This window comes from Podarcis liolepis (assembly GCF_965112155.1).
Source record: "Podarcis liolepis genome assembly, chromosome: 14".
Taxonomy (NCBI): Eukaryota; Metazoa; Chordata; class Lepidosauria; order Squamata; family Lacertidae; genus Podarcis; species Podarcis liolepis.
In genome coordinates this window covers 50,318,933-50,333,484 of record NC_139569.1, presented here as the reverse complement: position 1 = coordinate 50,333,484, position 14,552 = coordinate 50,318,933, and the positions used below count along the sequence as shown (strand labels likewise).

The window sequence follows — 14,552 nt, the reverse complement described above, 5'->3', positions numbered from 1 at the left end:
TATGAGACAAAAAAAGCAAACAAATAAGAAAATGGAAAGATCTTGACATGTTATTTAGATGCCTTTGCACGGCTGCAGCTTCTGCGACGCCTGATTTCATTCGGCTAGCAGCAACATTTCCATATGAACACAGCCTCCTCCAGCAAATATAGTAGCCAAACTCAGAAGGACAATACTGTGCTGGCAAACAGCCATAAAGAGAGAATGAACTTGCCTGCCCTGTATCAAGTATCCTGGTAGGAACATAATCCTTTCTCTGTTCTGCAAATATCTAGGCATGGAGGGCAAATGAGGACATGTCTTGCAAGAGGCCAAGGGCTACGCAGCTCTCTCGAAGCCTGGGTGCAAAGAACTCGTTGCCTCGATTCTTTGGGTTCCGAAGAAGGTGCTGGGCCAGACCAAATTCACTGGGCTGATGCTCCTTCCTCTTCAAGAGAATCCACGGTGCTTTTTGAGAAAGACATCTGGCGCAGAACCTCTAATTTATATCACCACAATCATCAGATGCCTGACACTGGGGAAATGTTAAATGAAACAATTACATTTATAAAACATCTGTTCTGAATCATTTTAAAAAATAAGAGTTCTCTTTTGAAAAGACAACAACTAATTTTAGATGGTGAAATTATAGGCAAAGATATATTAAGCTTCATAACTTTTATTTTGTTTCACTTGGATATTTTGTTTGTTCAAGTCTTCATACGTAAGAAACAAAGATCTGGAGGGATCAAGGTCCAAACCAAGATGTCCACAGCAACAGCTAATGGATGATGCACCACAAGATGCCAGGAGGAGGTTTTGAACTGACACTTCAATTTGCTTTTATTCAGGGAATTTCCCACAAATTCTTGTATAAACAGACACAAGAATAAAACAGAAGCAAAAGCTTTAGCAACAATAAAAAAAACACCACACTAACAAACAGCACAAACATCATAATCCTTCAAATGCCTGGGAGAAGGAAGTTTTTACCTGACACCAGAAGGATGTTAATAATGATGCCAGGCAGATCTCACTGGGGAGAGTATGCCATATGTGGGGAGATGAAAGCCTGAGGGTCTTAGGTAAAGATCAAAGTGTCTGGGTAGGTTCATATCAGGAGGAGCACTCTGAAAGATATTGGGGTACAGGACCAGCACTTGGAACTGGGCTCGGAAATGTACAGTAAGTTAGTACAGCTGTGCCAGGATTGCTGTCCTATGACTGGCTAGCCTGAAGCCTGCCAGCAAACCAGGCAACTCATCCTGCACTTGTAGTAATCAGATATTGACCTGACCAGAGCCCAGATTCCTGCACCTGGGTTCTCTCCGTCCAGACAGGTTCATAGTTGGGTCACCATTCTAATCTAGTGGAAGGATCCCTGGGCCACTGAAGCCACCTTCTTTCTCAAATGACAACAGTGGATCCAGAAGAGACCCCATACTATGAGACTACAGTGGTACCTCGGGTTAAGAACTTAGTTCATTCTGGAGGTCCGTTCTTAACCTGAAACTGTTCTTAACCTGAGGTACCACTTTAGCTAATGGGGCCTCCCGCTGCCACCACGCCGCCAGAGCACGATTTCTGTTCTCATCCTGAAACAAAGTTCTTAACCTGAGGTACTATTTCTGGATTAGCAGAGTCTGTAACCTGAAGTGTCTGTAACCTGAAGCATCTGTAACCCGAGGTACCACTGTACTCCTTTAGAGGAAATGTGGCCCCATCTAGAACAGGCTGCCCCCACCCACCCCAAAACAAAACACTGAGATTAGGAGTACATCCTTGAAAACAATCTAAAACACCATTCCAGCCTGTGAGCTTTGCATTTCAAGGCCAAACTGCCCTGGAAATTTTGCATTTTGAAGGGCAGTATAGAACTATTTCAAAGGGTGAGGGAATGCGCAGTTAAAGAGGAACATGGAGGGCAGCACCAAAAAGAAAAAGCAATAGATTACAGAGAGGAAAGGACCTCAAGAGGCACCAGGAAGTAAAATGAGTGGACCATATTCCTCAGGAGCAACAGTTCAGAAGAACTAAAGAAAAATAGACAACCAACCTAAATGGCTTTAGAAGAGGATTAGAGAAATTTGAGGAGGAGAGGGCTATCAATGGCTCCTGGCCCTGATGGCTGTGCTCTGCCTCCACAATGGAGGAAAGAGGGCTCTTGGGTTCAAATCCTGCTTGCTGGGTTCCCACCCGCACCTGGGTGGCCACTGTGAAAACAGGAGCTGGACTAGAGGGGCCACTGCTCTGATGCCGCAGGTTCCATTCTTATTTTCTTATCCATGAAATTACAGAGTATTTATTATTATTAAATTAAAAACAGGGAAAACAGATTATAGTCAGAGGAGCTGGATATGTTTATGCTGCAGAAGAGACGATAGAGAGGGAATATGATCGCCATCTTCAAATGCCTGAAGCGCTGCCACATGGAAGATGAAGCAAGCTTGTTTACTCCAGCTCTGACGGGTAGGACTCAAACCCAGGCCTTCAAATTACAAGAAAGGAGATTCCGACTAAACATCAGGAAGAACTTTCTGACAGTAAGGGCTATTTGACAGTGGAACGATCTCCCTCAAGAGGTTGTGGACTCTCCTTCCTTGGAGGTTGCTAAGCAGAGACTGGATGGCCATCTGCCATGGATGCTTTAGCTGAGACTCCTGAATTGCAGGAGGTGGACTAGATGACCCTTGGGGTCCTTTCCAACTCTAAAATCCTATGATTCTATGAAAAGTGTGAGCCCTGAAAACACTTTATCTCGGCTGTCAAAGGTCAGGGTAAAGAGGTGTGACTTTAGCATTCGCTGAAAGCTGTACAAAGAAGGTGCCAGGTGCGCCTCTGTGGGGAGGGAATTTCACAGCTTAGGGGCTGCCTCAGAGAAGGCCCTACCCCACTCTCTACAAGCTAACCGAGGGAGGTGGAACTACTGAAACATCCCCCCCTCACCAACCCTCGCTGATCTTAATATCTGGGAAGGTCTGTGTGGATGTACAGATTTGCAGAGAGCTGCCGGCAGAGGGGAAGAGCCAAATTCAGCACCAAGTTGCATTCTGTTGCCAATATACATGATTGCAGTTCCCTTCTTCTGCAGAATTCACTCTGCTTCTACTAGCCAAGACGAAGATAGAAGGTGCAACACACTTAAAGTGCACCCTGGCCACTGGAAACCTACCCTAACCCTAACACTTCCTTCTGACTCCTGAAATCACATCAGTCATCACCCATACATTTTTTCCCAAGCATTGAAGCATTAAATACTATACTGGCTTTTTGGCCTTCCCCAATCAGCTTGGAGAAAGCTGATTCAATAGGCCACATTACCTGCATCCCTCAGCCCAAAGCCATGACATATACATAGGGTTGAAAAATGTTCAGGGTTTCTTTGTTTGTTTTTGCACATGCTCAGAGAGCGGGCAAGCACATCAATTAACCAGGTGAAACTTTCCCCATCATTTGTGTCCATGCCCAGAAGTGTTGCCTGCTTCACTTCTGTGTGCTGGGCTGTGGTAAAATGGCTGCCATGCCTAAAATAAATATTTTAAATATATGTAGAAGATTGACCTAGCAACTTCCAGTTCTGCTCATTATCAAATGATTTGGCGATCTCTGAACAGAGCAGAATTTTGACCAACCATCTGCCAGAAGCTATCTTAGTTCTTATTTCTAAAAAAGTGCTTTGGGTCTCAAATTATTTATTTGGAGCATAATATTTTGCAGACATTTGAAAGAGCTTATTCATCACAAAAAGGGAAATCATTCTCAAGACTTGGCTGCTATTGTGCCAGATATACACATCAACACTTTCTTCCCCTTAAATAATTTGCAGCCAAGACAATTATTAGAAGTAGTCCTTCTATATGCCAACAGAAGTGGTTTGATCACTTTCTTCAAGGGAAAAAAACCAGAAAGTTGGTTATGGAGAACAAAAGACTGTCTGGAAACAGTTTTTGGTCTCCAGGTCAGCTACGGATGTCACTGCATTTTACTTACACTAAGCTGCCACCTTTTAGTGGGGAAATGTTGGGTCCCAACTGCAGAGGTGGCTTTCCTGTGCCACAGACAGTGGGTCTGGGATCCCATTAAGGATCCATAATGGACGGCAGGCGGACTCCACCCACAATCAACTGCAAAATTCTCCTGCACAAGCCCTATTGGTGCGGATGGATGCAGTGCAAGAAAACAGCATTGGGCACTGAAACCTACGCCAAAGACAAAATTAAGCTGTGTTCTGTGCAGTGTTCAAAACTCCCATCGTTCTAGGAGCATTTTGTGACAGGGAATTTCATTAGTGTGAGCAGTTTCTAAGCTTTGGGGGTAGTACTGTGCCTAAGATTTCAGATTAGAACAGCAGAGTGGGAGGAAAGGAAGAACTTTTTCTGCCTCCCCACTTACAGCTACTCTCTGAAGACTGGAGAAGAGACCCTCTTATAATATTAGGGGGGTGGGCAGGGGAAGGACTGACTATGTGAAAAATAATACTTTAGTTGCAGTTCATTCATTTTTAGCTTTGTATTCTTGTTATAAAAAAGTGCCCCTAGACATTCTGTTGTTGCGCCCATAACCTCGGTTTAAGGTGCCATTTAGCGCCTAGCTTTCGTATTACAGTTTCTAACACTGGTTCTGTGGTTCTGCACACCATATATATTTGTTTACCTTATTTCATGCTTTTAAATTCCTGGCATAAAGCAGTTATAACCATGGCAGGTCCAGAGGACTTTGTAGGGATTATAGATAGATAAGATGATGATGATGATGATGATGATGATGATGGTTGTTGTTATTTCCCCAGCCACTCTGGGTGGCTTACAGCATGTATGAAAACACAGTAAAACATCAAAAACAAAAAACTTCCCAATACAGGGCTGTCTTCAGACATCTGCTAAAAGTTGTGTAGTTCTTTATTTCCTTGACATCTGCAGGGAGGGTGTTACACAGGGTGGGTGCCACTACTGAGAAGGCCTGCCCCTTTCAATGCAACAAGCTGAATACAAGCCCTGTATCTTGTCAGATGTTTGCTTAACATCTCCCTCCGCCCACCTTTTGTATAGTCCCAGGAAGGCAGCAAGGGGTTTATTCAGCCCCTTGTGGGCCACTCTACTTGGCTGATGGGCTTTGTATGTTGCACCTCTTTTTCCAATATGAACCTGCCTGCTAATTGGTGTGGCTAGGTTGGGGCGGGGGGAGACAGCGCTTCTGCACCTTTAATAGAAAAGAGAATTTCAGATTGCTGTACCAGTAAAAAGTGCAGGTAAGATTATCTTCAGAAGCCTTCCCCACACGAACCCCACCATCAAATGTCAAGTGGGTGGCAGCCAAGAAAGGGCCTTTTCTCTGGTGGCACCCAAATTCTGGGCCTCTCCCTCAAGCCTAGTTTGACTGGTCATTTTAATTGCCATATTTTAGCCACAGGGCAGATGGCCCTGTTGCCATAGGCTTCTAGTGGCATTCAGGGGTGTTTATAGCTAGGTTTTAGCTGCTGCTGGCCAAGGAATGAGGCAGTAAAACTTCCATTCATTTCAAGAAAGCCTTCAAGGGAGCAACTCCCAAGCCATGCTATAATGAATGGAGAACACACAGCGGCAACACTTGGCAAAGCACCACCCTAAGAAAAAGGATTGGTTACATCAATCTTAAAATCAAAACAAAATTGTTCTGCTTTGAGATGACGTCTCAAAAAATAGAAGAGCAGGTTTCCCCCACAAAAACGCCTTAAGTCTTGGCCTGCTTGCTAGAACGGAATTTGGTTGAGATGGGAAGCTTTAAATTTTTTACTAATCAAGTGAATTCAATTTGCATGCTAAACAGAAGGGACTTTGGAAAGGGGATTTGAAGAATCCAGTGCTATCCTTTCCAAGAGTTTGTCTTTCCAAGATTTAAGTCAACAGAGTTGCCAGATTCTTGCCAGAGAGATGGAGTAAACAATTTTGCTAAAACTTTTGTTTTCCCCATCAGTGTATCTTAAAAAGGAAAGGCTTGACCCAAATCCCAAAGCACCTTAGCTAAGCATGACACAAAGTAGATCTTCAAAAGGGGAAACATTGTTCTTGCAAATGAAGCAGCGACTACCATTCACTTGTTTCAAATCCTTAAGAAATTAGCATACTTGATGCACTGAATTATTGGGGGGGGGGGGAACTTGAGGGACACTTGTGCTCTTTTGATGACTCTGGGCACCCTACCGCTTCCTACCAGCATCCCTTTTCTTCTTGGCTGCCCTCACTACTCTCAGCCTCCTTTGCCTTCACTGAACTTGGTGACCTGCTTTGTTTGCAAGCATCCATGAGGTCATCACATAAAATGCAATATGGCACCCACCCAAATGATGTGACTTGCGGTGACCTGATGCAGGAACAGCAACAAGGGGAAATGGGAGAGGGGACAAAAGGACAGTGATGGCCACCAAGAAAAAGGTAATAGAGAAGCCACGTAGCCAAAGTGGCAGTGAGCACTGAAATAATCCTTGTATGTTTACGGGTATATTTGCAAGAACTGTAAGAGGAGGAAGAGATGAAAATCTCAACACTCATGAAAACAGTCACAAGGCTAGACAAATTGTTTCAACTCAGCTCCAGTTTCAATCTTTTTGAAAATCTGGGAATGGAAGGAACTAGGAAGCAATGGATCAAATACTTCAGAACATAAATACTGCCCTTGTGAATATCAAGTGGGTCTGGATATGGGAGACAAGATCCCCCTACCCTGCCCCAGGGAGCACATGGGGGCCTTGTGGAACAACAACTGCTTTGCTTCAAAGGGCAGCGAGCAACATGCTTGGCAAACCAGAATTCTTAGGTGGGCCAGGAACCTGGCAGTAGGTCCTGCCCCTGTCGCATGCTCCCTTTCCCCATGAATCATGCCTGACAACAGTTTCAAAATATCACCCCACGGTGGAAATTAGCACATCAGTGTCTGCACAAAAGACACTTCACACAACTCCACTGTCCACCACGGAGTGTGCTGATGCAACCACCACATGCAGCTGCATGTGAGACTCAACTCTGGAAGGCATAAACATGCAATCGGCATCCACCCACAAGGCCAGGGAGCTCCGTGCTCTTGAGCTTTGCTTAGTAGATGGGTGGCACTATAGCCCCGCCCATGGCATGTGTTCTTCCACCTGGGTCTCAAGTACAAGGCGGCTACAGAAAGTCACTGTTGCATAAATCCCCCAAACCACTGCAGCGCCGTGGCTAAGAGGCTGGGCTGGGATTCAGAAACCATCTCACTTTTGACACTTTGGCCAACCCACACTCTCTCAGCCGTGGTCCAAACAAGACCTGATGTTAAATGTGCCTTCATACTTTAAATAGAAAAGAAAGAAAGAAATGGCAGCTGCTGGCATGTGTGCGTGTGATACTTAGCTGGATTGCAGCCAGTGCTAGGAGTGGGGAGTGCATCCCTTGTTGCAATTTTGATGAAAGCCACTCCCCCAACACTGTGATTTGCGCTGAGAAGACAGCTCCCATTACTGTCAGTCCCTCATCTGAGAGGGAAGATTTGCCCATGGCTCAGGTGCGTGAGCAGGAAGTTTGCTGACAGGTACGGAACTGAGGAGGCCTGTGCAACTTTGCGGGATGCCAAGCTGGGTGCAGCCCCCAGCAGCTGGGTCGTGGTTTTGCTACCTTCCTGGGAAACAACAATACATAAATGGGAGCAGGGTTGATCTTAAGCTGCTGGCAGGTTTCATTCGCAAGTTGCAGAGGCTGGTTCTTTAAAGTTCAGACACTTGTCTATTAATTTAAATATCAGAACAGGAAATCTGTATTTTTCTCTCTCTCTTTCCACACCCACACCACGCATTAGGAAAGCTGAGTCAGCAAAAAAAGAAACACAGATGCCTGAGTTTCCATTCTGCAAAAAAAGGCAGCCAGTGTGGGCTTTGGTAGTGTAGGAGCCAGACATATTTGGGCTGACTCTCACATAATATTGGATGGAACAGTAACTAAGAAAGCATGCAAACAGCAGCTTTGGGGGGAAAGGCCTCAGGGATTTTTGTGCATGCATTTTTCTTTTTTTCCAAACCTGCCACATGGACATTCAGCAGCCGTCTGAGATCTCCAGAGAGATTTTTAGCATTTTTAAAACAAATTCTCTAACCTGTAATTGGGCCAACAAACCAAGTCTAACGTGTAGACTTATTCTGGGATAGCCTCCTCGCCAGCTGCACCAAGGGCAGACAACTGGGGCTGCATCTGGCAAAGGGCATTTGGAATCTGTCAAGTCTGAATTGTTTCACCCAAGAAGCCCTGAATGTCAGACAAATTTTCCCTGCTCTTCATACCACTGGCTGGAGAAGAGAACTTCAAGCCAGGATGCTAAGATGATCTCCCATGTGGTCCTGGAAATCAGGTAGCCCCAGATGACATCCCATGCTACAGCTGCCAATATCTACTGGATTCCCTCCATATGATCAACTTGTCCGTGCTGGACTAATTCTCTGGGGCTCTTGGCTGCCTCCCAGCCCCAGCTACCCTAGAGACTCTCCAGCAGTTATGGCAGAGCTGGCTCTCACAGTCATATTTACTGCTGCTGCTGCTACTACATAATTGATATCTCACCTTTCCTCCAACATGGTTCTCCTCACTTCATTTTATTCTCAGAACAGCCCTGTGAGGGAGGTTGGGCTGAGTGCGAGTGACTGGCGTAAAGTCACCTAGTGAACTTCACAGCTGAGTGGGATTCAAACCCTGGTCTCCCAGTCCTCGTCTGGCACTCCTAACCAGTGCGCATCAAACTGCCGTTATTCCCCTATATGCCACTTTTTGCAGCATGGCACACCCAAGGCAGCTCACAAGACAACTTCCAATATCAACAGCAACGAAGCTAGGAATGGCACTGGCAACATTATAATCAAGGATTTAAACCATGGGCCCCCAGAAGCACATCAAAGCCACTATTAAAAAACCTAAAAAGCCAAAGCCACTATGAAATATAGCATCAGGATCAGGGCTCTCCTTTATTGTGCCAAATCCGTTAGAAAAAGGTACTGAATTTTTAAAAAACCTGTAGCACTGTAGCCACGCACACCTCTGTGGGGAGGGAATTCCACAATCTGAGGGCCGCTGCAGAGAAGGCCCCACATTTCATTAGTGAATGTATTCCTGGTGGATGTCATTCTTCGAAGGATGGCCCCTTCCACACGTGCAATCCTCGCCCTTCACGCCACAGCAACAACTGTGCCGGATTCAAGGTCTCTTGCCTCTTGAACTGGGAGTTCCTGTCCAAACATGCTACAGGTGGAAAGGCCAAGCAGGGGACATTTGTGCCAGGACTTGAGAGAATGTTGGGAAATGTAAGCAAAATCCCAACAGAGCTTCACTTCTTAAAGAAAGGATGCTGGAGCAGAAACATACCTGGCCTGGAAGTCACTGACCCTCCATCAGAGGTGGGCAGGTTATGAATACTCAACAAGAGAGTATTGCTCTTTTATTGCACTGGACATGAATGATTCCACAGATGTTTCCGCTCCAGAGTGAAGCCCCAGCTAAAACTTAAGTCCCGGACACCAAGGTAACTTAGGACAGGGAAATAATGACAGCCAGACTCTGAAAGCTGCAGAGCCAAGGCAGCAGGATGTAGTTTAGAGACTTTACGAAGGGTACCAAAAATGACTCCATTTCTCTCTCTCTGTGCTAAGGTTTGTTGTTGGCTTTCACACAAAGCCTCGAGAATAGCTTCACAATCCCTTTCTTTAAATGCGTCTTTCCCTTTTGTCATAAGCTGAGAAAAAGGGGCCCATTTTCCAACTTTTTTTTTTTTAAGGTTTCTGTTCTCACCCGCAGAGACCCAGCTGGTGAAACTCAGCTGCCTTCCTCCACAATTCTTTGTCCTGTGCCGATGCTTTGATGTATTTGCCTGCCACAAAGTGTGCTTTGCTCTCTTTGATGTCAAACTTTATGTGGCTTGATTACTACTAGCAAGATGACAATGCAGCCAGTCTTCCAAGTCCCCTCCTGTCTAATACAGCAGCTTCTTTGCAGACCCCAGCTGTGTCCATGCAGATTTGCTTAAGAGCACTCCGTTGTGACAGCCAAGCAGACATGAACTTTAGAAGGGGGCCCAAATGGCCCTGAGGACCAGTTTACACCATCCCCAAACTCAAGCAGCAAAGCTAGTCCTGGGCTATGCACCTAAAGCTGTGTATGTGTGAATGACTCTTTCTTGACTAGGGAACTCTGTGCAGATAGAAAAGTACTGTATTAGGAAGAAAGTTCGGCCTACGTGTCTCCCTTAGTATGCCACTTTTCTATGTGCATGGAGTGCCCCTAGCCTGGCCTTTAAGGGAAGTATGCAAACAAGAAACAGCCACTTGCAGGTTCAAGTGGTAAAATCAAGGAAAAGCTTAGATACTTATTTTATTGGATTTACATACCACTGAATATTTAAAGAAGAGAAGGATTTCAAGGCAGCTTTCAATGAAAGACATTCCATATAACAAGCAAAAAAAAAAGATCTACAGGAACAGCATCAAGAAGGAGCAAACCAGGTGTAAGAATTAGCACCCCCCACCCCACAAAAACTGCAAAAGAGAAGTTTTAATAGACAGGCAACTGGGACCTAGGGAGGGACACATCCAAGGGCAGAGTCCATGAAGGACATTCCACACAGCTCCACAGTAAAGACCCAGACCCCATCTTCAGGGAGACCAGTCGGAATATGATGGAACCTGAAGTCAACCCTTCGCAGGTGGCCTTTGGAGAAATTCACTACATCCTCCTTGATTATATAAACTAGTCGCAAGTGCAATAACTTTCAGCCATAAAACAACAGCAACACAGGCATAAAATTTGGGTGCAAAAGTGATGAGTTTCCAAGCAATCTTCACTTCTTGTTTGCTGTGCAGCTCTGGTGCTTACACAGTATGGGTGAGCTGACTGAAGCTATATCCCGAAATGACTAAAATAAAAATAGTTCGCAGGATCAATGTCCAGGATGAGGACAGAGGAGAGCTGGAATTCCCACTGACTGCTCCACTGCTAAGCTCCACTTAAACAGCATGACTTGCAGTCAAGTCCTAAAATGATTCAGACAGACATTTCTGAATGTAAAAGGAAGATGTACTTTTCATTCAGATTTTCCAAGTACTGGCTTTCATGAAGCTTCTAACACAAACACTCACACTTTTTCCTAAGTAAACCTGGAGAGTCAAATCTGGTAGGGGTGTTTGTGTGCATGTCTGAGTGCGCAGGTGGCTGCTTTCAAAAACTCAGGGAAAATAATACAGAAGGTTTTTTTTTCCAAATAGAAAATGAGCTTACAGATTTGCAGAGCGGCAAAAGGCAATTGTTGCACACAACAATGTACAGGAACAACTTGCTACTTTGCTACTGATCTTTGCAAGCTGCTCTAGGAGTCTTTTCAGCCTAAGAGCATGGTAAAAAATGTTTTAAATAAATAAACATAAAACTTATTTTTGGACAATAAATACCAGGTAACAGACCCCATAAATACATACTAAACATAGGAAAGGTTACAGAAGTTCCCAGTCCAGTGGCAACACAGAGCAGAAACAACTCAAGCAGCTGTTTGTTCCCTTCCATACCGCAGCATAAATTGAATTTATACTGGGCTAACTTAAGCTGGGCCAGCCTTCCCTGAACTGTACTGTGGTTTTGGACAACAGCTCTCATCAGCCTCACCTTAGAACAGGACTGGAGGGCACCAGGTTGCAGAAGGCTGTACTAGAGTGAGACAAGGTAGTCCTGCTCTGCTAAGATGAGATGATTTTGCCTGGCTAGAATGCAGACCTCCGACTGGACCATGTGGTTTGCAGTTGCCTGGAGCTCCAAGATATTCCTGGAGATGGAAAATCAAGAATTGGGAAATCTCTGTTCAGAAGAACATCTAAGCATCTTCCAGCCTGGTGGGAAGACTGATCAGCGGGAAACTGCCTGCTCAAAACAGAGGTCTGCCTGTGCATTTTCAGTTACAGTGTCTTACCTGCAGGAAGAAGACCTGCATAGGCACAGGACAGGAAGGGTGGTGGTAATTCTGACCACTACAGTACTGAAAAGCCTTTATGCACCGACCCTGTGCAGATATATGATTCAGCTATGCTTTGTTTTCATAGCTATGTTCACATAGACTAAAGCCAAGCACTGGCCACAAATCCATGGTTTCTGGGATTCACAAAGCATGGCTTCCATTAACCATGATTAAGTGTACATTTGCACCCATAAGCCATGGCCAAGAAAACTGCCCCATCTTGCTAGCCTCTACTGGCATGGGAATGAGTAGGTCTCCATGTTGCAAACTGGTGCACACCTTCCAGGGGCAGGGCTTAGTTTGGCAAGTTAAGCCCGCATGTAGGGGCTCTTAGTTAAGGTTAAAGCCACACACCATGGGCAAGCGCTCCAAAGCATGAGAAGAGAAAGTGTGAACTCAAAAATCTTGGTTTCCATTTCGTAAGGCTCAGGCTGAGAACAACAAAAGACTTTTGAGAATCAAGAATCTTTCATCAACCACAACAGGCCTGAGAGGCGAGAAGAGCTTCAAGGCGGTGGCAGAGGAGGTCTCTGAGACAGCTGCAGAACCATTTGCACAACACATTCCTCAGCTATAAATCTTCAAGCAAAAAGGCACATCCTGGAAGGAGAGAGTGGGCTGCTCACTTGATCATTTCGAGTTATCAGCTGCAATTGCTAATTGTAGTTTGGGAGATAAATACTGTACCAAAAAGGTGAATGCTTTAAAGTTATGCTCTGACTGCCAAAGTAGAGCAAAAGGAGGAAATGAAGCGAACCTTTTAAATCATCCAGATTTTATCATAATTTAGCCAACCATTTCTAGAAGTCTCTTGGACACTTATAGCTGGGCACAAAAAAATAATGTGCATTTCTCTCCAGGCTCTGCCAGGAAAGGAACATTCAGAATCCAATTTTTCTTTTTTTACCAGAAAGATAATGATATATTTATATTGTTCTAACAAATTGTTGATACAGAGACTGGGAAAGGTGGGGTTGAATGAGGCTTTGAAGAGTTGGGAGGGAGGGACTCCTGAAGGAGCCATGCCTTAGTGTGACCCAGACTGGTCTTGACAGTGAAGTACCACAAGGATGCAGCTGATCTGAACATCCCACCCCCTTACTCAACTCAGAACTGGATTTATAGTTTGAACAAGGAATAGCAGTGTACACAGCTATGTGCCCCAAACAATATCATCTCAAGACCTGTCCTCTCAAGATGTCACCTCTCTGGCCACTGCTTGAGTGCCAAGAGCCTGGTGCAAATCAAAAGGCGGCCTGCAAGTTACACAAGGGCACTCTCCATTTCCCCTGCTCTCTTGCGTACATCCTGAATTTGTGGACATCCAATGAAGCTGAATGTTGGGAACTGCAGGGCAGATAAAAGAAAGGACTTCTTCACAGAGCACACAGTTAAACAGGACGCAGTGATGACTACCAACTTGGATGTCTTTAAAAGACAGCTAGACAACTTCATGAAGGATAAGGCTATCAATGGCTATTAGCCACGATGACTGTGTTTGGCCTCCACAGTTGGGGGCAGTAAAGCTTCTAAATAATACCAGTTGCTGGAAGTGACGAGAGAGGAGAGGGCTCTTGTGCCTGGGTGCTGCCTGTGGGCTTCTCCCAGGCCTCTGGTTTGCCACTGTGAGAACAGGATGCTGGACTAGATGGGCATTGGTCTGATCCAGCAAGCACGCCTTACGTTCTAAATATTTCTTAATGGGAAAATAGCACACAGTCCATTGACTCGTATCCTGATCCTACACCCAGGAGCAAGGGCGAAACTGTGCCCTGTTAGTTCGGTGTTCCTTGCAGGGCTGTCTCCTGGATTGACGGTTTGATTTGTCCAGTGGGTGGGGTTATCCTCAGTAGCAGAAAAGTATGACGCCTTGGAAGGTGCAGGACAGAACGTGCACAGCGCCAAAGAACATTCCTTACATCTCCCATTTCACGAGGTAATCCCACCTGCTTCCCAAAAACCCACAAGAACAGCCTGGGTGCTGCCATTACCTAACATGCCTCTGAACTGCAGGTATTTCCAGACAGGTGTGTTCATTAATGTGCCATGAAAAACAACAACATACACACACCCCTCAGCCAAGGGCCTGATCCTGCCACATTACATACACTCAAGAGTTTTCATTGACGTCAGTCAAGCCTCTGTGGGTGGAGTGCCTACACCAACGTGTTTTGGGGATATTTCCCCCCTCTCTCAGTGTTGCACAAGTTAAAACAGGCTTAGCATTTTCAAGTCACGAAACTGCCAAGCACAGCAGTGAACTCACACAGCAGAACATGCTCTCTTTTGCTGCGAGTTCTTCACTGGCAACGGATCAGTGTCCACAGACATGGAGATCACTCAAGAGCTGAAACTCCTTGGAGACCACCAAGGGCTGGGTCAGAATGAGGGGTAGATCAGACCACTGGGAAGACCTCTGGCACAAACCCCTACTGAAATGTGATCTTCCACTTCTTATCAGCCACAGTTTTTCATATCGGTGAATTTTGTAAACTGTGGTTGATACAGTTTACCAATGGTTGATACAGTTTACCAATGGTTTGTTTGAAACATGGCCACTTCAATCAATGCATTATGAAGGTGGCTTG

The 14,552-nt window shown here is 45.2% G+C and overlaps 1 protein-coding gene across 6 annotated transcripts in view; it reads right to left on the bottom strand.

Annotated features, from left to right (window-relative positions):
- Window positions 1-14,552, bottom strand: part of RORA (RAR related orphan receptor A) — a gene marked incomplete at its 5' end in the record, with an annotated part of 361,111 nt that overhangs the window by 66,028 nt on the left and 280,531 nt on the right. The window lies entirely within an intron of this gene.